This window comes from Amblyomma maculatum, chromosome 1, assembly GCF_055883805.1.
Source record: "Amblyomma maculatum isolate TAMU_Amacu chromosome 1, ASM5588380v1, whole genome shotgun sequence".
Classification (NCBI taxonomy): Eukaryota; Metazoa; Arthropoda; class Arachnida; order Ixodida; family Ixodidae; genus Amblyomma; species Amblyomma maculatum.
Window position 1 is genome coordinate 496,057,086 of NC_139344.1, and position 24,013 is coordinate 496,081,098.

Below are 24,013 nucleotides of genomic sequence, written 5' to 3' on the forward strand. Positions count from 1 at the left end.
AGGCACTTCTAGGCATGATGTGCATAACGCGGTCATCCAGCTTGCGCGGGTTAGGCTCAGAACTGCGATTCAAGTTCGCACATAGTGGCTAAAGCGAATCGCAACAAGTTAATACACACAAAGCCTTACAGGCACTTCTAGGCATAATGTGCATAACGCGGTCATCCAGCTTGCGCGGGTTAGGCTCAGAACTGCGATTCAAGTTTGCACGTAGCGGCTCGAACGAATCGCAACAAGTTAATACACACAACGCCTTAAAGGCACTTTTAGGCATGATATGCAAAACGGGGTCATCCAGCTTGCGCGGGTTAGGCTCAGAACTGCGATTCAAGTTCGCACATAGTGGCTAAAGCGAATCGCAGCAAGTTAATACACACAACGCCTTACAGGCACTTTTACGCATTATGTGCAAAACGTGGTCATCCAGCTTGCGCGGGTTAGGCTCAGAACTGCGATTCAAGTTCGCACATAGTGGCTAAAGCGAATCGCAAAAAGGTTATACACACAAAGCCTTACAGGCACTTCTAAGCATGATGTGCATAACGCGGTCATCCAGCTTGCGCGGGTTAGGCTCAGAACTGCGATTCAAGTTTGCACGTAGCGGCTCAAACGAATCGCAAGTTAATACACACAACGCCTTAAAGGCACTTTTAGGCATGATGTGCAAAACGTGGTCATCCAGCTTGCGCGGGATAGGCTCAGAACTGCGATTCAAGTTTGCACGTAGCGGCTCAAACGAACCGCAACAAGTTAATACACTCAAAGCCTTACAGGCACTTCTAGGCATGATGTGCATAACGCGGTCATCCAGCTTCCGCGGGCTAGGCTCAGAACTGCGATTCAAGTTTGCACGTAGCGGCTCAAACGAATCGCAACAAGTTAATACACACAACGCCTTAAAGGCACTTTTAGGCATGATGTGCAAAACGTGGTCATCCAGCTTGCGCGGGTTAGGCTCAGAACTGCGATTCAAGTTCGCACATAGTGGCTAAAGCGAATCGCAACAAGTTAATACACACAAAGCCTTACAGGCACTTCTAGGCATTATGTGCAAAACGCGGTCATCCAGCTTGCGCGGGTTAGGCTCAGAACTGCGATTCAAGTTTGCACGTAGCGGCTCAAACGAATCGCAACAAGTTAATACACACAACGCCTTAAAGGCACTTTTAGGCATGATGTGCAAAACGTGGTCATCCAGCTTGCACGGGTTAGGCTCAGAACTGCGAATCAAGTTTGCACGTAGCGGCTCAAACGAATCGCAACAAGTTAATACACACAAAGCCTTACAGGCACTTTTAGGCATGATGTGAAAAACGAGGTCATCCAGCTTGCGCGGGTTAGGCTGAAAACTGCGATTCAAGTTCGCACATAGCAGCTAAAGCGAATCGCAACAAGTTAATACACACAAAGCCTTACAGGCACTTCTAGGCATGATGTGCATCACGCGGTCATCCAGCTTGCGCTGGTTAGGCTCAGAACTGCGATTCAAGTTTGCACGTAGCGGCTCAAACGAATCGCAACAAGTTAATACACTCAAAGCCTTACAGGCACTTCTAGGCATGATGTGCATAACGCGGTCATCCAGCTTGCGCGGGTCAGGCTCAGAACTGCGATTCAAGTTCGCACATAGTGGCTAAAGCGAATCGCAACAAGTTAATACACACAAAGCCTTACAGGCACTTCTAGGCATGATGTGCATAACGCGGTCATCCAGCTTGCGCGGGTTAGGCTCAGAACTGCGAATCAAGTTTGCACGTAGCGGCTCAAACGAATCGCAACAAGTTAATACACACAAAGCCTTAGAGGCACTTCTAGGCATGATGTGCATAACGCGGTCATCCAGCTCGCGCGGGTTAGGCTCAGAACTGCAATTCAAGTTTGCCCATAGCGGCTAAAACGAATCGCAACATGCTAATACAAACAAAGCCTTACAGGCACTTTTAGGCTTGTGCAAAATGGGGTCATCCAGCTTGCGCGGGTTAGGCTCAGAACTGCGATTCAAGTTTGCACGTAGCGGCTAAAGCGAATCGCAACAAGTTAATACACACAAAGCCTTACAGGCACTTTTAGGCATGATGTGAAAAACGAGGTCATCCAGCTTGCGCGGGTTAGGTTGAGAACTGCGATTCAAGTTCGCACATAGCGGCTAAAGCGAATCGCAACAAGTTAATACACACAAAGCCTTACAGGCACTTCTATGCATGATGTGCATAACGCGGTCATCTAGCTTGCGCGGGTTAGGCTCAGAACTGCGATTCAAGTTTGCACGTAGCGGCTCAAACGAATCGCAACAAGTTAATACACACAACGCCTTAAAGGCACTTTTAGGCATGATGTGCAAAACGTGGTCATCCAGCTTGCACGGGTTAGGCTCAGAACTGCGAATCAAGTGTGCACGTAGCGGCTCAAACGAATCGCAACAAGTTAATACACTCAAAGCCTTACAGGCACTTCTAGGCATGATGTGCATAACGCGGTCATCCAGCTTGCGCGGGTTAGGCTCAGAACTGCGATTCAAGTTCGCACATAGTGGCTAAAGCGAATCGCAACAAGTTAATACACACAAAGCCTTACAGGCACTTTTAGGCATGATGTGCAAAACGGGGTCATCCAGCTTGCGCGGGTTAGGCTCAGAACTGCGATTCAAGTTTGCACGTAGCGGCTCAAACGAACAGCAGCAAGTTAATACACTCAAAGCCTTACAGGCACTTCTAGGCATGATGTGCATAACGCGGTCATCCAGCTTCCGCGGTTAGGCTCAGAACTGCGATTCAAGTTTGCACGTAGCGGCTCAAACGAACCGCAGCAAGTTAATACACTCAAAGCCTTACAGGCACTTCTAGGCATGATGTGCATAACGCGGTCATCCAGCTTCCGCGGTTAGGCTCAGAACTGCGATTCAAGTTTGCACGTAGCGGCTCAAACGAATCGCAACAAGTTAATACACACAACGCCTTAAAGGCACTTCTAGGCATGATGTGCATAACGCGGTCATCCAGCTTGCGCGGGTTAGGCTCAGAACTGCGATTCAAGTTTGCACGTAGCGGCTCAAACGAATCGCAACAAGTTAATACACACAACGCCTTAAAGGCACTTTTAGGCATGATGTGCAAAACGGGGTCATCCAGCTTGCGCGGGTTAGGCTCAGAACTGCGATTCAAGTTTGCACGTAGCGGCTCAAACGAATCGCAACAAGTTAATACACTCAAAGCCTTACAGGCACTTCTAGGCATGATGTGCATAACGCGGTCATCCAGCTTGCGCGGGTTAGGCTCAGAACTGCGATTCAAGTTCGCACATAGTGGCTAAAGCGAATCGCAACAAGTTAATACACACAAAGCCTTACAGGCACTTCTAGGCATAATGTGCATAACGCTGTCATCCAGCTTGCGCGGGTTAGGCTCAGAACTGCGATTCAAGTTTGCACGTAGCGGCTCGAACGAATCGCAACAAGTTAATACACACAACGCCTTAAAGGCACTTTTAGGCATGATATGCAAAACGGGGTCATCCAGCTTGCGCGGGTTAGGCTCAGAACTGCGATTCAAGTTCGCACGTAGCGGCTCAAACGAATCGCAACAAGTTAATACACTCAAAGCCTTACAGGCACTTCTAGGCATGATGTGCATAACGCGGTCATCCAGCTTGCGCGGGTTAGGCTCAGAACTGCGATTCAAGTTCGCACATAGTGGCTAAAGCGAATCGCAAAAAGGTTATACACACAAAGCCTTACAGGCACTTCTAAGCATGATGTGCATAACGCGGTCATCCAGCTTGCGCGGGTTAGGCTCAGAACTGCGATTCAAGTTTGCACGTAGCGGCTCAAACGAATCGCAAGTTAATACACACAACGCCTTAAAGGCACTTTTAGGCATGATGTGCAAAACGTGGTCATCCAGCTTGCGCGGGATAGGCTCAGAACTGCGATTCAAGTTTGCACGTAGCGGCTCAAACGAACCGCAACAAGTTAATACACTCAAAGCCTTACAGGCACTTCTAGGCATGATGTGCATAACGCGGTCATCCAGCTTCCGCGGGTTAGGCTCAGAACTGCGATTCAAGTTTGCACGTAGCGGCTCAAACGAATCGCAACAAGTTAATACACACAACGCCTTAAGGCACTTTTAGGCATGATGTGCAAAACGTGGTCATCCAGCTTGCGCGGGTTAGGCTCAGAACTGCGATTCAAGTTCGCACATAGTGGCTAAAGCGAATCGCAACAAGTTAATACACACAAAGCCTTACAGGCACTTCTAGGCATTATGTGCAAAACGCGGTCATCCAGCTTGCGCGGGTTAGGCTCAGAACTGCGATTCAAGTTTGCACGTAGCGGCTCAAACGAATTGCAACAAGTTAATAAACACAACGCTTTAAAGGCACTTTTAGGCATGATGTGCAAAACGTGGTCATCCAGCTTGCGCGGGTTAGGCTCAGAACTGCGATTCAAGTTTGCACGTAGCGGCTAAAGCGAATCGCAACAAGTTAATGCACACAAAGCCTTACAGGCACTTTTAGGCATGATGTGAAAAACGAGGTCATCCAGCTTGCGCGGGTTAGGTTGAGAACTGCGATTCAAGTTCGCACATAGCGGCTAAAGCGAATCGCAACAAGTTAATACACACAAAGCCTTACAGGCACTTCTAGGCATGATGTGCATAACGCGGTCATCCAGCTTGCGCGGGTTAGGCTCAGAACTGCGATTCAAGTTTGCACGTAGCGGCTCAAACGAATCGCAACAAGTTAATACACACAACGCCTTAAAGGCACTTTTAGGCATGATGTGCAAAACGTCGTCATCCAGCTTGCGCGGGTTAGGCTCAGAACTGCGAATCAAGTTTGCACGTAGCGGCTCAAACGAATCGCAACAAGTTAATACACACAAAGCCTTACAGGCACTTTTAGGCATGATGTGAAAAACGAGGTCATCCAGCTTGCGCGGGTTAGGCTGAAAACTGCGATTCAAGTTCGCACATAGCAGCTAAAGCGAATCGCAACAAGTTAATACACACAAAGCCTTACAGGCACTTCTGGCATGATGTGCACAACGCGGTCATCCAGCTTGCGCGGGTTAGGCTCAGAACTGCGATTCAAGTTTGCACGTAGCGGCTCAAACGAATCGCAACAAGTTAATACACACAAAGCCTTAAAGGCACTTTTAGGCATGATGTGCAAAACGTGGTCATCCAGCTTGCGCGAGTTAGGCTCAGAACTGCGATTCAAGTTTGCACGTAGCGGCTCAAACGAACCGCAACAAGTTAATACACTCAAAGCCTTACAGGCACTTCTAGGCATGATGTGCATAACGCGGTCATCCAGCTTCCGCGGGTTAGGCTCAGAACTGCGATTCAAGTTTTCACGTAGCGGCTCAAACGAATCGCAACAAGTTAATACACACAACGCCTTAAAGGCACTTTTAGGCATGATGTGCAAAACGCGGTCATCCAGCTTGCGCGGGTTAGGCTCAGAACTGATATTCAGGTTTGCACGTAGCGGCTCAAATGAATCGCAACAACTTAATACACACAACGCCTTACAGGCACTTTTACGCATTATGTGCAAAACGCTGTCATCCAGCTTGCGCGGGTTAGGCTCAGAACTGCGATTCAAGTTCGCACATAGTGGCTAAAGCGAATCGCACCAAGTTAATACGCACAAAGCCTTACAGGCACTTCTAGGCATGATGTGCATAACGCGGTCATCCAGCTTGCGCGGGTTAGGCTCAGAACTGCGATTCAAGTTTGCACGTAGCGGCTCAAACGAATCGCAACAAGTTAATACACACAACGCCTTAAAGGCACTTTTAGGCATGATGTGCAAAACGGGGTCATCCAGCTTGCGCGGGTTAGGCTCAGAACTGCGATTCAAGTTTGCACGTAGCGGCTCAAACGAATCGCAACAAGTTAATACACACAACGCCTTAAAGGCACTTCTAGGCATTATGTGCAAAACGCGGTCATCCAGCTTGCGCGGGTTAGGCTCAGAACTGCGATTCAAGTTTGCACGTAGCGGCTCAAACGAATCGCAACAAGTTAATAAACACAAAGCTTTAAAGGCACTTTTAGGCATGATGTGCAAAACGTGGTCATCCAGCTTGCGCGGGTTAGGCTCAGAACTGCGATTCAAGTTTGCACGTAGCGGCTAAAGCGAATCGCAACAAGTTAATACACACAAAGCCTTACAGGCACTTTTAGGCATGATGTGAAAAACGAGGTCATCAAGCTTGCGCGGGTTAGGTTGAGAACTGCGATTCAAGTTCGCACATAGCGGCTAAAGCGAATCGCAACAAGTTAATACACACAAAGCCTTACAGGCACTTCTAGGCATGATGTGCATAACGCGGTCATCCAGCTTGCGCGGGTTAGGCTCAGAACTGCGATTCAAGTTTGCACGTAGCGGCTCAAATGAATCGCAACAAGTTAATACACACAGCGCCTTACAGGCACTTTTACGCATTATGTGCAAAACGCTGTCATCCAGCTTGCGCGGGTTGGGCTCAGAACTGCGATTCAAGTTCGCACGTAGCGGCTCAGACGAACCGCAACAAGTTAATACACTCAAAGCCTTACAGGCACTTCTAGGCATGATGTGCATAACGCGGTCATCCAGCTTCCGCGGGTTAGGCTCAGAACTGCGATTCAAGTTTGCACGTAGCGGCTCAAACGAATCGCAACAAGTTAATACACACAACGCCTTAAAGGCACTTCTAGGCATTATGTGCAAAACGCGGTCATCCAGCTTGCGCGGGTTAGGCTCAGAACTGCGATTCAAGTTTGCACGTAGCGGCTCAAACGAATCGCAACAAGTTAATAAACACAAAGCTTTAAAGGCACTTTTAGGCATGATGTGCAAAACGTGGTCATCCAGCTTGCGCGGGTTAGGCTCAGAACTGCGATTCAAGTTTGCACGTAGCGGCTAAAGCGAATCGCAACAAGTTAATACACACAAAGCCTTACAGGCACTTTTAGGCATGATGTGAAAAACGAGGTCATCCAGCTTGCGCGGGTTAGGTTGAGAACTGCGATTCAAGTTCGCACATAGCGGCTAAAGCGAATCGCAACAAGTTAATACACACAAAGCCTTACAGGCACTTCTAGGCATGATGTGCATAACGCGGTCATCCAGCTTGCGCGGGTTAGGCTCAGAACTGCGATTCAAGTTTGCACGTAGCGGCTCAAACAAATCGCAACAAGTTAATACACACAACGCCTTAAAGGCACTTTTAGGCATGATGTGCAAAACGTGGTCATCCAGCTTGCGTGGGTTAGGCTCAGAACTGCGATTCAAGTTTGCACGTAGCGGCTCAAACGAATCGCAACAAGTTAATACACACAAAGCCTTACAGGCACTTCTAGGCATGATGTGCAAAACGTGGTCATCCAGCTTGCGCGGGTTAGGCTGAGAACTGCGATTCAAGTTCGCACATAGCGGCTCAAACGAATCGCAACAAGTTAATACACACAAAGCCTTACAGGCACTTTTAGGCATGATGTGAAAAACGCGGTCATCCAGCTTGCGCGGGTTAGGCTCAGAACTGCGATTCAAGTTTGCACGTAGCGGCTCAAACGAATCGCAACAAGTTAATACACACAACGCCTTAAAGGCACTTTTAGGCTTGATGTGCAAAACGGGGTCATCCAGCTTGCGCGGGTTAGGCTCAGAACTGCGATTCAAGTTTGCACGTAGCGGCTGAAACGAATCGCAACAAGTTAATACACACAACGCCTTAAAGGCACTTTTAGGCATGATGTGCATAACGCGGTCATCCAGCTTCCGCGGGTTAGGCTCAGAACTGCGATTCAAGTTTGCACGTAGCGGCTCAAACGAATCGCAACAAGTTAATACACACAACGCCTTAAAGGCACTTTTAGGCATGATGTGCAAAACGTGGTCATCCAGCTTGCGCGGGTTAGGCTCAGAACTGCGAATCAAGTTTGCACGTAGCGGCTCAAACGAATCGCAACAAGTTAATACACACAAAGCCTTACAGGCACTTTTAGGCATGATGTGAAAAACGAGGTCATCCAGCTTGCGCGGGTTAGGCTGAGAACTGCGATTCAAGTTCGCACATAGCGGCTAAAGCGAATCGGAACAAGTTAATACACACAAAGCCTTACAGGCACTTCTAGGCATGATATACATCACGCGGTCATCCAGCTTGCGCGGGTTAGGCTCAGAACTGCGATTCAAGTTTGCACGTAGCGGCTCAAACGAATCGCAACAAGTTAATACACACAACGCCTTAAAGGCACTTTAGGCATGATGTGCAAAACGTGGTCATCCAGCTTGCGCGGGTTAGGCTCAGAACTGCGATTCAAGTTTGCACGTAGCGGCTCAAACGAATCGCAACAAGTTAATACACACAAAGCCTTACAGGCACTTCTAGGCATGATGTGCAAAACGTGGTCATCCAGCTTGCGCGGGTTAGGCTGAGAACTGCGATTCAAGTTCGCACATAGCGGCTCAAACGAATCGCAACAAGTTAATACACACAAAGCCTTACAGGCACTTTTAGGCATGATGTGAAAAACGCGGTCATCCAGCTTGCGCGGGTTAGGCTCAGAACTGCGATTCAAGTTTGCACGTAGCGGCTCAAACGAATCGCAACAAGTTAATACACACAACGCCTTAAAGGCACTTTTAGGCTTGATGTGCAAAACGGGGTCATCCAGCTTGCGCGGGTTAGGCTCAGAACTGCGATTCAAGTTTGCACGTAGCGGCTGAAACGAATCGCAACAAGTTAATACACACAACGCCTTAAAGGCACTTTTAGGCATGATGTGCATAACGCGGTCATCCAGCTTCCGCGGGTTAGGCTCAGAACTGCGATTCAAGTTTGCACGTAGCGGCTCAAACGAATCGCAACAATACACACAACGCCTTACAGGCACTTTTAGGAATTATGTGCAAAACGCGGTCATCCAGCTTGCGCGGGTTAGGCTCAGAACTGCGATTCAAGTTTGCACGTAGCGGCTCAAACGAATCGCAACAAGTTAATTAACACAACGCCTTACAGGCATTTTTAGGCATGATGTGCATAACGCGGTCATCCAGCTTGCGCGGGTTAGGCTCAGAACTGCGATTCAAGTTTGCACGTAGCGGCTCAAACGAACCGCAGCAAGTTAATACACTCAAAGCCTTACAGGCACTTCTAGGCATGATGTGCATAACGCGGTCATCCAGCTTCCGCGGTTAGGCTCAGAATTGCGATTCAGGTTTGCACGTGGCGGCTCAAACGAATCGCAACAAGTTAATACACACAACGCCTTAAAGGCACTTCTAGGCATGATGTGCATAACGCGGTCATCCAGCTTGCGCGGGTTAGGCTCAGAACTGCGATTCAAGTTTGCACGTAGCGGCTCAAACGAATCGCAACAAGTTAATACACACAACGCCTTAAAGGCACTTTTAGGCATGATGTGCAAAACGGGGTCATCCAGCTTGCGCGGGTTAGGCTCAGAACTGCGATTCAAGTTTGCACGTAGCGGCTCAAACGAATCGCAACAAGTTAATACACTCAAAGCCTTACAGCCACTTCTAGGCATGATGTGCATAACGCGGTCATCCAGCTTGCGCGGGTTAGGCTCAGAACTGCGATTCAAGTTCGCACATAGTGGCTAAAGCGAATCGCAACAAGTTAATACACACAAAGCCTTAAAGGCACTTTTAGGCATGATGTGCAAAACGGGGTCATCCAGCTTGCGCGGGTTAGGCTCAGAACTGCGATTCAAGTTCGCACATAGTGGCTAAAGCGAATCGCAGCAAGTTAATACACACAAAGCCTTACAGGCACTTTTACGCATTATGTGCAAAACGTGGTCATCCAGCTTGCGCGGGTTAGGCTCAGAACTGCGATTCAAGTTCGCAGATAGTGGCTAAAGCGAATCGCAAAAAGGTTATACACACAAAGCCTTACAGGCACTTCTGGGCATGATGTGCATAACGCGGTCATCCAGCTTGCGCGGGTTAGGCTCAGAACTGCGATTCAAGTTTGCACGTAGCGGCTCAAACGAATCGCAAGTTAATACACACAACGCCTTAAAGGCACTTTTAGGCATGATGTGCAAAACGTGGTCATCCAGCTTGCGCGGGTTAGGCTCAGAACTGCGATTCAAGTTTGCACGTAGCGGCTCAAACGAACCGCAACAAGTTAATACACTCAAAGCCTTACAGGCACTTCTAGGCATGATGTGCATAACGCGGTCATCCAGCTTCCGCGGGTTAGGCTCAGAACTGCGATTCAAGTTTGCACGTAGCGGCTCAAACGAATCGCAACAAGTTAATACACACAACGCCTTAAAGGCACTTTTAGGCATGATGTGCAAAACGTGGTCATCCAGCTTGCGCGGGTTAGGCTCAGAACTGCGATTCAAGTTCGCACATAGTGGCTAAAGCGAATCGCAACAAGTTAATACACACAAAGCCTTACAGGCACTTCTAGGCATTATGTGCAAAACGCGGTCATCCAGCTTGCGCGGGTTAGGCTCAGAACTGCGATTCAAGTTTGCACGTAGCGGCTCAAACGAATCGCAACAAGTTAATAAACACAACGCTTTAAAGGCACTTTTAGGCATGATGTGCAAAACGTGGTCTTCCAGCTTGCGCGGGTTAGGCTCAGAACTGCGATTCAAGTTTGCACGTAGCGGCTAAAGCGAATCGCAACAAGTTAATACACACAAAGCCTTACAGGCACTTTTAGGCATGATGTGAAAAACGAGGTCATCCAGCTTGCGCGGGTTAGGTTGAGAACTGCGATTCAAGTTCGCACATAGCGGCTAAAGCGAATCGCAACAAGTTAATACACACAAAGCCTTACAGGCACTTCTAGGCATGATGTGCATAACGCGGTCATCCAGCTTGCGCGGGTTAGGCTCAGAACTGCGATTCAAGTTTGCACGTAGCGGCTCAAACGAATCGCAACAAGTTAATACACACAATGCCTTAAAGGCACTTTTAGGCATGATGTGCAAAACGTGGTCATCCAGCTTGCGCGGGTTAGGCTCAGAACTGCGAATCAAGTTTGCACGTAGCGGCTAAAGCGAATCGCAACAAGTTAATAAACACAACGCTTTAAAGGCACTTTTAGGCATGATGTGCAAAACGTGGTCTTCCAGCTTGCGCGGGTTAGGCTCAGAACTGCGAATCAAGTTTGCACGTAGCGGCTCAAACGAATCGCAACAAGTTAATACACACAAAGCCTTACAGGCACTTCTAGGCATGATGTGCATAACGCGGTCATCCAGCTTGCGCGGGTTAGGCTCAGAACTGCGATTCAAGTTCGCACGTAGTGGCTAAAGCGAATCGCAACAAGTTAATACACACAAAGCCTTAGAGGCACTTCTAGGTATGATGTGCATAACGCGGTCATCCAGCTCGCGCGGGTTAGGCTCAGAACTGCGATTCAAGTTTGCCCATAGCGGCTAAAACGAATCGCAACATGCTAATACAAACAAAGCCTTACAGGCACTTTTAGGCTTGTGCAAAATGGGGTCATCCAGCTTGCGCGGGTTAGGCTCAGAACTGCGATTCAAGTTTGCACGTAGCGGCTCAAACGAATCGCAACAAGTTAATACACACAACGCCTTACAGGCATTTTTAGGCATGATGTGCATAACGCGGTCATCCAGCTTGCGCGGGTTAGGCTCAAAACTGCAATTCAGGTTTGCACGTAGCGGCTCAAATGAATCGCAACAAGTTAATACACACAACCCCTTACAGGCACTTTTACGCATTATGTGCAAAACGCAGTCATCCAGCTTTCGCGGGTTAGGCTCAGAACTGCGATTCAAGTTCGCACATAGTGGCTAAAGCGAATCGCAACAAGTTAATACACACAAAGCCTTACAGGCACTTCTAGGCAGGATGTGCATAACGCGGTCATCCAGCTTGCGCGGGTTAGGCTCAGAACTGCGATACAAGTTTGCACGTAGCGGCTCAAACGAATCGCAACAAGTTAATACACACAACGCCCTAAAGGCACTTTTAGGCATGATGTGCAAAACGGGGTCATCCAGCTTGCGCGGGTTAGGCTCAGAACTGCGATTCAAGTTTGCACGTAGAGGCTCAAATGAACCGCAGCAAGTTTATACACTCATAGCCTTACAGGCACTTCTAGGCATGATGTGCATAACGCGGTCATCCAGCTTCCGCGGTTAGGCTCAGAACTGCGATTCAAGTTTGCACGTGGCGGCTTAAACGAATCGCAACAAGTTAATACACACAACGCCTTAAAGGCACTTCTAGGCATGATGTGCATAACGCGGTCATCCAGCTTGCGCGGGTTAGGCTCAGAACTGCGATTCAAGTTTGCACGTAGCGGCTCAAACGAATCGCAACAAGTTAATACACACAACGCCTTAAAGGCACTTTTAGGCATGATGTGCAAAACGGGGTCATCCAGCTTGCGCGGGTTAGGCTCAGAACTGCGATTCAAGTTTGCACGTAGCGGCTCAAACGAATCGCAACAAGTTAATACACTCAAAGCCTTACAGGCACTTCTAGGCATGATGTGCATAACGCGGTCATCCAGCTTGCGCGGGTTAGGCTCAGAACTGCGATTCAAGTTCGCACATAGTGGCTAAAGCGAATCGCAACAAGTTAATACACACAAAGCCTTACAGGCACTTCTAGGCATAATGTGCATAACGCGGTCATCCAGCTTGCGCGGGTTAGGCTCAGAACTGCGATTCAAGTTTGCACGTAGCGGCTCAAACGAATCGCAACAAGTTAATACACACAACGCCTTAAAGGCACTTTTAGGCATGATGTGCAAAACGGGGTCATCCAGCTTGCGCGGGTTAGGCTCAGAACTGCGATTCAAGTTCGCACATAGTGGCTAAAGCGAATCGCAGCAAGTTAATACACACAAGGCCTTACAGGCACTTTTAGGCATTAAGTGCAAAACGTGGTCATCCAGCTTGCGCGGTTTAGGCTCAGAACTGCGATTCAAGTTCGCACATAGTGGCTAAAGCGAATCGCAGCAAGTTAATACACACAAAGCCTTACAGGCACTTTTACGCATTATGTGCAAAACGTGGTCATCCAGCTTGCGCGGGTTAGGCTCAGAACTGCGATTCAAGTTCGCAGATAGTGGCTAAAGCGAATCGCAAAAAGGTTATACACACAAAGCCTTACAGGCACTTCTGGGCATGATGTGCATAACGCGGTCATCCAGCTTGCGCGGGTTAGGCTCAGAACTGCGATTCAAGTTTGCACGTAGCGGCTCAAACGAATCGCAAGTTAATACACACAACGCCTTAAAGGCACTTTTAGGCATGATGTGCAAAACGTGGTCATCCAGCTTGCGCGGGTTAGGCTCAGAACTGCGATTCAAGTTTGCACGTAGCGGCTCAAACGAACCGCAACAAGTTAATACACTCAAAGCCTTACAGGCACTTCTAGGCATGATGTGCATAACGCGGTCATCCAGCTTCCGCGGGTTAGGCTCAGAACTGCGATTCAAGTTTCCACGTAGCGGCTCAAACGAATCGCAACAAGTTAATACACACAACGCCTTAAAGGCACTTTTAGGCATGATGTGCAAAACGTGGTCATCCAGCTTGCGCGGGTTAGGCTCAGAACTGCGATTCAAGTTCGCACATAGTGGCTAAAGCGAATCGCAACAAGTTAATACACACAAAGCCTTACAGGCACTTCTAGGCATTATGTGCAAAACGCGGTCATCCAGCTTGCGCGGGTTAGGCTCAGAACTGCGATTCAAGTTTGCACGTAGCGGCTCAAACGAATTGCAACAAGTTAATAAACACAACGCTTTAAAGGCACTTTTAGGCATGATGTGCAAAACGTGGTCTTCCAGCTTGCGCGGGTTAGGCTCAGAACTGCGATTCAAGTTTGCACGTAGCGGCTAAAGCGAATCGCAACAAGTTAATACACACAAAGCCTTACAGGCACTTTTAGGCATGATGTGAAAAACGAGGTCATCCAGCTTGCGCGGGTTAGGTTGAGAACTGCGATTCAAGTTCGCACATAGCGGCTAAAGCGAATCGCAACAAGTTAATACACACAAAGCCTTACAGGCACTTCTAGGCATGATGTGCATAACGCGGTCATCCAGCTTGCGCGGGTTAGGCTCAGAACTGCGATTCAAGTTTGCACGTAGCGGCTCAAACGAATCGCAACAAGTTAATACACACAATGCCTTAAAGGCACTTTTAGGCATGATGTGCAAAACGTGGTCATTCAGCTTGCGCGGGTTAGGCTCAGAACTGCGAATCAAGTTTGCACGTAGCGGCTAAAGCGAATCGCAACAAGTTAATACACACAAAGCCTTACAGGCACTTTTAGGCATGATGTGAAAAACGAGGTCATCCAGCTTGCGCTGGTTAGGCTCAGAACTGCGATTCAAGTTTGCACGTAGCGGCTAAAACGAATCGCAACAAGTTAATACACTCAAAGCCTTACAGGCACTTCTAGGCATGATGTGCATACGCGGTCATCCAGCTTGCGCGGGTTAGGCTCAGAACTGCGAATCAAGTTTGCACGTAGCGGCTCAAACGAATCGCAACAAGTTAATACACACAAAGCCTTACAGGCACTTCTAGGCATGATGTGCATAACGCGGTCATCCAGCTTGCGCGGGTTAGGCTCAGAACTGCGATTCAAGTTCGCACGTAGTGGCTAAAGCGAATCGCAACAAGTTAATACACACAAAGCCTTAGAGGCACTTCTAGGTATGATGTGCATAACGCGGTCATCCAGCTCGCGCGGGTTAGGCTCAGAACTGCGATTCAAGTTTGCCCATAGCGGCTAAAACGAATCGCAACATGCTAATACAAACAAAGCCTTACAGGCACTTTTAGGCTTGTGCAAAATGGGGTCATCCAGCTTGCGCGGGTTAGGCTCAGAACTGCGATTCAAGTTTGCACGTAGCGGCTCAAACGAATCGCAACAAGTTAATACACACAACGCCTTACAGGCATTTTTAGGCGTGATGTGCATAACGCGGTCATCCAGCTTGCGCGGGTTAGGCTCAAAACTGCAATTCAGGTTTGCACGTAGCGGCTCAAATGAATCGCAACAAGTTAATACACACAACCCCTTACAGGCACTTTTACGCATTATGTGCAAAACGCGGTCATCCAGCTTTCGCGGGTTAGGCTCAGAACTGCGATTCAAGTTCGCACATAGTGGCTAAAGCGAATCGCAACAAGTTAATACACACAAAGCCTTACAGGCACTTCTAGGCATGATGTGCATAACGCGGTCATCCAGCTTGCGCGGGTTAGGCTCAGAACTGCGATACAAGTTTGCACGTAGCGGCTCAAACGAATCGCAACAAGTTAATACACACAACGCCCTAAAGGCACTTTTAGGCATGATGTGCAAAACGGGGTCATCCAGCTTGCGCGGGTTAGGCTCAGAACTGCGATTCAAGTTTGCACGTAGAGGCTCAATCGAACCGCAGCAAGTTTATACACTCAAAGCCTTACAGGCACTTCTAGGCATGATGTGCATAACGCGGTCATCCAGCTTCCGCGGTTAGGCTCAGAACTGCGATTCAAGTTTGCACGTGGCGGCTTAAACGAATCGCAACAAGTTAATACACACAACGCCTTAAAGGCACTTCTAGGCATGATGTGCATAACGCGGTCATCCAGCTTGCGCGGGTTAGGCTCAGAACTGCGATTCAAGTTTGCACGTAGCGGCTCAAAAGAATCGCAACAAGTTAATACACACAACGCCTTAAAGGCACTTTTAGGCATGATGTGCAAAACGGGGTCATCCAGCTTGCGCGGTTTAGGCTCAGAACTGCGATTCAAGTTTGCACGTAGCGGCTCAAACGAATCGCAACAAGTTAATACACTCAAAGCCTTACAGGCACTTCTAGGCATGATGTGCATAACGCGGTCATCCAGCTTGCGCGGGTTAGGCTCAGAACTGCGATTCAAGTTCGCACATAGTGGCTAAAGCGAATCGCAACATGTTAATACACACAAAGCCTTACAGGCACTTCTAGGCATAATGTGCATAACGCGGTCATCCAGCTTGCGCGGGTTAGGCTCAGAACTGTGATTCAAGTTTGCACGTAGCGGCTCAAACGAATCGCAACAAGTTAATACACACAACGCCTTAAAGGCACTTCTAGGCATGATGTGCATAACGCGGTCATCCAGCTTGCGCGGGTTAGGCTCAGAACTGCGATTCAAGTTTGCACGTAGCGGCTCAAAAGAATCGCAACAAGTTAATACACACAACGCCTTAAAGGCACTTTTAGGCATGATGTGCAAAACGGGGTCATCCAGCTTGCGCGGTTTAGGCTCAGAACTGCGATTCAAGTTTGCACGTAGCGGCTCAAACGAATCGCAACAAGTTAATACACTCAAAGCCTTACAGGCACTTCTAGGCATGATGTGCATAACGCGGTCATCCAGCTTGCGCGGGTTAGGCTCAGAACTGCGATTCAAGTTTGCACGTAGCGGCTCAAACGAACCGCAACAAGTTAATACACTCAAAGCCTTACAGGCACTTCTAGGCATGATGTGCATAACGCGGTCATCCAGCTTCCGCGGGTTAGGCTCAGAACTGCGATTCAAGTTTGCACGTAGCGGCTCAAACGAATCGCAACAAGTTAATACACACAACGCCTTAAAGGCACTTTTAGGCATGATGTGCAAAACGTGGTCATCCAGCTTGCGCGGGTTAGGCTCAGAACTGCGATTCAAGTTCGCACATAGTGGCTAAAGCGAATCGCAACAAGTTAATACACACAAAGCCTTACAGGCACTTCTAGGCATTATGTGCAAAACGCGGTCATCCAGCTTGCGCGGGTTAGGCTCAGAACTGCGATTCAAGTTTGCACGTAGCGGCTCAAACGAATTGCAACAAGTTAATAAACACAACGCTTTAAAGGCACTTTTAGGCATGATGTGCAAAACGTGGTCTTCCAGCTTGCGCGGGTTAGGCTCAGAACTGCGATTCAAGTTTGCACGTAGCGGCTAAAGCGAATCGCAACAAGTTAATACACACAAAGCCTTACAGGCACTTTTAGGCATGATGTGAAAAACGAGGTCATCCAGCTTGCGCGGGTTAGGTTGAGAACTGCGATTCAAGTTCGCACATAGCGGCTAAAGCGAATCGCAACAAGTTAATACACACAAAGCCTTACAGGCACTTCTAGGCATGATGTGCATAACGCGGTCATCCAGCTTGCGCGGGTTAGGCTCAGAACTGCGATTCAAGTTTGCACGTAGCGGCTCAAACGAATCGCAACAAGTTAATACACACAAAGCCTTACAGGCACTTTTAGGCATGATGTGAAAAACGAGGTCATCCAGCTTGCGCTGGTTAGGCTCAGAACTGCGATTCAAGTTTGCACGTAGCGGCTAAAACGAATCGCAACAAGTTAATACACTCAAAGCCTTACAGGCACTTCTAGGCATGATGTGCATACGCGGTCATCCAGCTTGCGCGGGTTAGGCTCAGAACTGCGATTCAAGTTCGCACATAGTGGCTAAAGCGAATCGCAACAAGTTAATACACACAAAGCCTTACAGGCACTTCTAGGTATGATGTGCATAACGCGGTCATCCAGCTCGCGCGGGTTAGGCTCAGAACTGCGATTCAAGTTTGCCCATAGCGGCTAAAACGAATCGCAACATGCTAATACAAACAAAGCCTTACAGGCACTTTTAGGCTTGTGCAAAATGGGGTCATCCAGCTTGCGCGGGTTAGGCTCAGAACTGCGATTCAAGTTTGCACGTAGCGGCTCAAACGAATCGCAACAAGTTAATACACACAACGCCTTACAGGCATTTTTAGGCATGATGTGCATAACGCGGTCATCCAGCTTGCGCGGGTTAGGCTCAAAACTGCAATTCAGGTTTGCACGTAGCGGCTCAAATGAATCGCAACAAGTTAATACACACAACCCCTTACAGGCACTTTTACGCATTATGTGCAAAACGCGGTCATCCAGCTTTCGCGGGTTAGGCTCAGAACTGCGATTCAAGTTCGCACATAGTGGCTAAAGCGAATCGCAACAAGTTAATACACACAAAGCCTTACAGGCACTTCTAGGCATGATGTGCATAACGCGGTCATCCAGCTTGCGCGGGTTAGGCTCAGAACTGCGATACAAGTTTGCACGTAGCGGCTCAAACGAATCGCAACAAGTTAATACACACAACGCCCTAAAGGCACTTTTAGGCATGATGTGCAAAACGGGGTCATCCAGCTTGCGCGGGTTAGGCTCAGAACTGCGATTCAAGTTTGCACGTAGAGGCTCAAACGAACCGCAGCAAGTTTATACACTCAAAGCCTTACAGGCACTTCTAGGCATGATGTGCATAACGCGGTCATCCAGCTTCCGCGGTTAGGCTCAGAACTGCGATTCAAGTTTGCACGTGGCGGCTTAAACGAATCGCAACAAGTTAATACACACAACGCCTTAAAGGCACTTCTAGGCATGATGTGCATAACGCGGTCATCCAGCTTGCGCGGGTTAGGCTCAGAACTGCGATTCAAGTTTGCACGTAGCGGCTCAAACGAATCGCAACAAGTTAATACACACAACGCCTTAAAGGCACTTTTAGGCATGATGTGCAAAACGGGGTCATCCAGCTTGCGCGGGTTAGGCTCAGAACTGCGATTCAAGTTGGCACATAGTGGCTAAAGCGAATCGCAGCAAGTTAATACACACAAAGCCTTACAGGCACTTTTACGCATTATGTGCAAAACGTGGTCATCCAGCTTGCGCGGGTTAGGCTCAGAACTGCGATTCAAGTTCGCACATAGTGGCTAAAGCGAATCGCAACAAGTTAATACACACAAAGCCTTACAGGCACTTCTAGGCATAATGTGCATAACGCGGTCATCCAGCTTGCGCGGGTTAGGCTCAGAACTGCGATTCAAGTTTGCACGTAGCGGCTCAAACGAATCGCAACAAGTTAATACACACAACGCCTTAAAGGCACTTTTAGGCATGATGTGCAAAACGGGGTCATCCAGCTTGCGCGGGTTAGGCTCAGAACTGCGATTCAAGTTCGCACATAGTGGCTAAAGCGAATCGCAGCAAGTTAATACACACAAGGCCTTACAGGCACTTTTAGGCATTATGTGCAAAACGTGGTCATCCAGCTTGCGCGGGTTAGGCTCAGAACTGCGATTCAAGTTCGCACATAGTGGCTAAAGCGAATCGCAAAAAGGTTATACACACAAAGCCTTACAGGCACTTCTAGGCATGATGTGCATAACGCGGTCATCCAGCTTGCGCGGGTTAGGCTCAGAACTGCGATTCAAGTTTGCACGTAGCGGCTCAAACGAATCGCAAGTTAATACACACAACGCCTTAAAGGCACTTTTAGGCATGATGTGCAAAACGTGGTCATCCAGCTTGCGCGGGTTAGGCTCAGAACTGCGATTCAAGTTTGCACGTAGCGGCTCAAACGAACCGCAACAAGTTAATACACACAAAGCCTTACAGGCACTTCTAGGCATGATGTGCATAACGCGGTCATCCAGCTTCCGCGGGTTAGGCTCAGAACTGCGATTCAAGTTTGCACGTAGCGGCTCAAACGAATCGCAACAAGTTAATACACACAACGCCTTAAAGGCACTTTTAGGCATGATGTGCAAAACGTGGTCATCCAGCTTGCGCGGGTTAGGCTCAGAACTGCGATTCAAGTTCGCACATAGTGGCTAAAGCGAATCGCAACAAGTTAATACACACAAAGCCTTACAGGCACTTCTAGGCATTATGTGCAAAACGCGGTCATCCAGCTTGCGCGGGTTAGGCTCAGAACTGCGATTCAAGTTTGCACGTAGCGGCTCAAACGAATTGCAACAAGTTAATAAACACAACGCTTTAAAGGCACTTTTAGGCATGATGTGCAAAACGTGGTCATCCAGCTTGCGCGGGTTAGGCTCAGAACTGCGATTCAAGTTTGCACGTAGCGGCTAAAGCGAACCGCAACAAGTTAATACACACAAAGCCTTACAGGCACTTTTAGGCATGATGTGAAAAACGAGGTCATCCAGCTTGCGCGGGTTAGGTTGAGAACTGCGATTCAAGTTCGCACATAGCGGCTAAAGCGAATCGCAACAAGTTAATACACACAAAGCCTTACAGGCACTTCTAGGCATGATGTGCATTACGCGGTCATCCAGCTTGCGCTGGTTAGGCTCAGAACTGCGATTCAAGTTTGCACGTAGCGGCTCAAACGAATCGCAACAAGTTAATACACTCAAAGCCTTACAGACACTTCTAGGCATGATGTGCATAACGCGGTCATCCAGCTTGCGCGGGTCAGGCTCAGAACTGCGATTCAAGTTCGCACATAGTGGCTAAAGCGAATCGCAACAAGTTAATACACACAACGCCTTACAGGCATTTTTAGGCATGATGTGCATAACGCGGTCATCCAGCTTGCGCGGGTTAGGCTCAGAACTGCGATTCAAGTTTGCACGTAGCGGCTCAAACGAATCGCAAGTTAATACACACAACGCCTTAAAGTCACTTTTAGGCATGATGTGCAAAACGTGGTCATCCAGCTTGCGCGGGTTAGGCTCAGAACTGCGAATCAAGTTTGCACGTAGCGGCTCAAACGAATCGCAACAAGTTAATACACACAAAGCCTTACAGGCACTTTTAGGCATGATGTGAAAAACGAGGTCATCCAGCTTGCGCGGGTTAGCTGAAAACTGCGATTCAAGTTCGCACATAGCAGCTAAAGCGAATCGCAACAAGTTAATACACACAAAGCCTTACAGGCACTTCTAGGCATGATGTGCATTACGCGGTCATCCAGCTTGCGCTGGTTAGGCTCAGAACTGCGATTCAAGTTTGCACGTAGCGGCTCAAACGAATCGCAACAAGTTAATACACTCAAAGCCTTACAGACACTTCTAGGCATGATGTGCATAACGCGGTCATCCAGCTTGCGCGGGTCAGGCTCAGAACTGCGATTCAAGTTCGCACATAGTGGCTAAAGCGAATCGCAACAAGTTAATACACACAAAGCCTTACAGGCACTTCTAGGCATGATGTGCATAACGCGGTCATCCAGCTTGCGCGGGTTAGGCTCAGAACTGCGAATCAAGTTTGCACGTAGCGGCTCAAACGAATCGCAACAAGTTAATACACACAAAGCCTTACAGGCACTTCTAGGCATGATGTGCATAACGCGGTCATCCAGCTTGCGCGGGTTAGGCTCAGAACTGCGATTCAAGTTCGCATGTAGTGGCTAAAGCGAATCGCAACAAGTTAATACACACAAAGCCTTAGAGGCACTTCTAGGCATGATGTGCATAACGCGGTCATCCAGCTCGCGCGGGTTAGGCTCAGAACTGCAATTCAAGTTTGGCCATAGCGGCTAAAACGAATCGCAACATGCTAATACAAACAAAGCCTTACAGGCACTTTTAGGCTTGTGCAAAATGGGGTCATCCAGCTTGCGCGGGTTAGGCTCAGAACTGCGATTCAAGTTTGCACGTAGCGGCTCAAACGAATCGCAACAAGTTAATACACACAACGCCTTACAGGCATTTTTAGGCATGATGTGCATAACGCGGTCATCCAGCTTGCGCGGGTTAGGCTCAAAACTGCAATTCAGGTTTGCACGTAGCGGCTCAAATGAATCGCAACAAGTTAATACACCAACCCCTTACAGGCACTTTTACGCATTATGTGCAAAACGCGGTCATCCAGCTTGCGCGGGTTAGGCTCAGAACTGCGATTCAAGTTCGCACATAGTGGCTAAAGCGAATCGCAACAAGTTAATACACACAAAGCCTTACAGGCACTTCTAGGCATGATGTGCATAACGCGGTCATCCAGCTTGCGCGGGTTAGGCTCAGAACTGCGATTCAAGTTTGCACGTAGCGGCTCAAACGAATCGCAACAAGTTAATACACACAACGCCTTAAAGGCACTTTTAGGCATGATGTGCAAAACGGGGTCATCCAGCTTGCGCGGGTTAGGCTCAGAACTGCGATTCAAGTTTGCACGTAGCGGCTCAAACGAACCGCAGCAAGTTAATACACTCAAAGCCTTACAGGCACTTCTAGGCATGATGTGCATAACGCGGTCATCCAGCTTCCGCGGTTAGGCTCAGAACTGCGATTCAAGTTTGCACGTAGCGGCTCAAACGAATCGCAACAAGTTAATACACACAACGCCTTAAAGGCACTTCTAGGCATGATGTGCATAACGCGGTCATCCAGCTTGCGCGGGTTAGGCTCAGAACTGCGATTCAAGTTTGCACATAGCGGCTCAAACGAATCGCAACAAGTTAATACACACAACGCCTTAAAGGCACTTTTAGGCATGATGTGCAAAACGGGGTCATCCAGCTTGCGCGGGTTAGGCTCAGAACTGCGATTCAAGTTTGCACGTAGCGGCTCAAACGAATCGCAACAAGTTAATACACTCAAAGCCTTACAGGCACTTCTAGGCATGATGTGCATAACGCGGTCATCCAGCTTGCGCGGGTTAGGCTCAGAACTGCGATTCAAGTTTGCACGTAGCGGCTCAAACGAATCGCAAGTTAATACACACAACGCCTTAAAGGCACTTTTAGGCATGATGTGCAAAACGTGGTCATCCAGCTTGCGCGGGTTAGGCTCAGAACTGCGATTCAAGTTTGCACGTAGCGGCTCAAACGAACCGCAACAAGTTAATACACTCAAAGCCTTACAGGCACTTCTAGGCATGATGTGCATAACGCGGTCATCCAGCTTCCGCGGGTTAGGCTCAGAACTGTGATTCAAGTTTGCACGTAGCGGCTCAAACGAATCGCAACAAGTTAATACACACAACGCCTTAAAGGCACTTTTAGGCATGATGTGCAAAACGTGGTCATCCAGCTTGCGCGGGTTAGGCTCAGAACTGCTATTCAAGTTCGCACATAGTGGCTAAAGCGAATCGCAACAAGTTAATACACACAAAGCCTTACAGGCACTTCTAGGCATTATGTGCAAAACGCGGTCATCCAGCTTGCGCGGGTTAGGCTCAGAACTGCGATTCAAGTTTGCACGTAGCGGCTCAAACGAATTGCAACAAGTTAATAAACACAACGCTTTAAAGGCACTTTTAGGCATGATGTGCAAAACGTGGTCATCCAGCTTGCGCGGGTTAGGCTCAGAACTGCGATTCAAGTTTGCACGTAGCGGCTAAAGCGAATCGCAACAAGTTAATACACACAAAGCCTTACAGGCACTTTTAGGCATGATGTGAAAAACGAGGTCATCCAGCTTGCGCGGGTTAGGTTGAGAACTGCGATTCAAGTTCGCACATAGCGGCTAAAGCGAATCGCAACAAGTTAATACACACAAAGCCTTACAGGCACTTCTAGGCATGATGTGCATAACGCGGTCATCCAGCTTGCGCGGGTTAGGCTCAGAACTGCGATTCAAGTTTGCACGTAGCGGCTCAAACGAATCGCAACAAGTTAATACACACAACGCCTTAAAGGCACTTTTAGGCATGATGTGCAAAACGTGGTCATCCAGCTTGCGCGGGTTAGGCTCAGAACTGCGAATCAAGTTTGCACGTAGCGGCTCAAACGAATCGCAACAAGTTAATACACACAAAGCCTTACAGGCACTTTTAGGCATGATGTGAAAAACGAGGTCATCCAGCTTGCGCGGGTTAGGCTGAAAACTGCGATTCAAGTTCGCACATAGCAGCTAAAGCGAATCGCAACAAGTTAATCCACACAAAGCCTTACAGGCACTTCTAGGCATGATGTGCATCACGCGGTCATCCAGCTTGCGCTGGTTAGGCTCAGAACTAGGATTCAAGTTTGCACGTAGCGGCTCAAACGAATCGCAACAAGTTAATACACTCAAAGCCTTACAGGCACTTCTAGGCATGATGTGCATAACGCGGTCATCCAGCTTGCGCGGGTCAGGCTCAGAACTGCGATTCAAGTTCGCACATAGTGGCTAAAGCGAATCGCAACAAGTTAATACACACAAAGCCTTACAGGCACTTCTAGGCATGATGTGCATAACGCGGTCATCCAGCTTGCGCGGGTTAGGCTCAGAACTGCGAATCAAG